The following is a 1,979-nucleotide window of genomic DNA, read 5'->3' as shown; positions in this document are numbered from 1 at the left end:
AATAAAAACACCTGTCCAGGCTCAGCTTGAGCCAGGATCCTGCATACCTTCCTACCTTGTCTACTAATCTCTTCCTTCGTCTCTTCTTTTCACCACACTGCCCTTAGGACAGGTAGAATTTCTCCTCACCCTGGGACCCTTGTGTTCGCTGCTCTTTTCCTCTTCCCACCTCCAGGTGGTCAGCTCTTTCTTTTCACTCAGGTCTTCCCTAATAATGTGGCCTGTGGAGAGGACTTCCCCACCACTGCCTTCCCACCACTGAATCCAGCTTTCTTCATGCCGTTGTGTGTGCTAGCACTATTGGCTCAGCCCTTAGCACTATCTGAAATAATCTTGCTCACTTATTTGCCTGTTTGTTGTCTATCTTCTCCCCCTCCCTCCCCTTTGGAATGAATACTCATTCCAGGAGGACAGAGCTGTGAGTGTCATTGATAGTGTCATGGTAGGGACAGATAGAATATCAATGATCATGTATTTTATGCACACACTCACACACACATCTATATGTTACTGATGCAGGAATAGCAGGACAGGAGATACTGTATGTTTGAAAGAATTAGGGTGAGATTGAAAGGGGCCCTAAAGTCTTCAGCAGTAGTCTGCAGGCAGTAAGGAGCCACCAAAAGGTTGTTTTAATTTCCTTTCTCTCCCTCCCCTCTTCTCTCCCCAATTTGAGTCTGTATTTGCTCATCTGTGAAATGAGTTATGGCTGGACTTTAGCTCTAAGACAAAGAGAGACAGAGAGAGAGAGAGACAGAGAGGGGGAGGGGGAGGGGGAGGGAGTCTTCTGTGATGACACAAGCTATGAAGAATAAGAGGAAAGAGGAACAGGGAGTTGCTGGAGATGGAGGAGGGCTGACGTTGTAAATGATAGACCATCCAGGAGGGGCCTTCAGAGGAAGTGATTCAGATTCTGGGTTGGGAGATCTTTAAATTTTATTTATTGATTTATTATGTGCCTATATTGGTGCTTGAACTCAGGGCTTCGTACTTAGGCATTTGTCTCAAGGCTCTACTACTTGAGCCATAGCTCCACTTCTGACTTTTTTTTGCTGATAAGTTGGAGATGACACTCTCAGATTTGTCTTCGCTGGGTTGGCTTTGAACTGTAATCCTCGGATCTCATCCTCCTGAGTAGCAAACATTACAGATATAAACCGCTGGTGCTCAGCATGAAGGGAAATTTTAAAGGATATATGTTTTGGGGAAGCAGAGTCTCACAGGAAGGGTTGACAATGGTTTGTGGTGGTGACATTGAGAATGTAGCTGCAGAAAGAAACTGAGGATCAGAGTTCAAAGCCAGTCCAGGCAGGAAAGTCCACAAGACTCTTATCTCCAATTAATCACAGAAAAAGCTGGAAGTGGTGCTGTAACTCAAGTGGTAGAGCACTAGCCTTGAACAATAGGAGCTTTAGGGATAGCTCCCAAGCCTAGAGTTCAAGAGCTAGGACTGGCCAAAAAAAAAAAAAAAAAAAAGCTTCCAGGTCCCTCTGCCTTCATTTATTTAAGGCTTAGGGGTTGAGACTGTGGTATCAATGGCAAAGAGAAAGAGGAACTATGGGGCCCACAGAGGACTGGGTGACATTTCATCAGACCATGTGGGCAGTAAAGGAATGTGAAGAAAGTCTGGAAACACAGTTCTACCTCACCCCATCCCCAGATAGGGAAGCAGGATAAAGAGCTCTCTGCATGTCATTCCTTCATTTTTTTTTTAATAACCAAGCAGTATTTATTCAACACCACCAGGTGCCAGACACAGGGGATAAAAAAGTGAGTGGCAGAGTAAGGCCAGTGTTAGCCCTCCAGGCGCTGGCAGGTTAGTGAGTGGGACTGATAAACTAACAGACACTGAAACTGGCATTCCTAAGGTGGCTGGGGTCAGCAGAAGGCTGAGTGATGTCCAGGAGGAGACAAGACTGGCAGGTGCTTTGGGTATTATCTTCACTTGGTTGTGTTTCTGGCTGAAATTGCCTGAAAAT

The sequence above is a fragment of the Dipodomys merriami genome, unplaced genomic scaffold (assembly GCF_024711535.1).
Source record: "Dipodomys merriami isolate MVZ:Mamm:240054 unplaced genomic scaffold, mDipMer1.0.p SCAF_21, whole genome shotgun sequence".
In the NCBI taxonomy this organism is placed as follows: Eukaryota; Metazoa; Chordata; class Mammalia; order Rodentia; family Heteromyidae; genus Dipodomys; species Dipodomys merriami.
Note: the sequence above shows the minus strand (reverse complement) of the source record.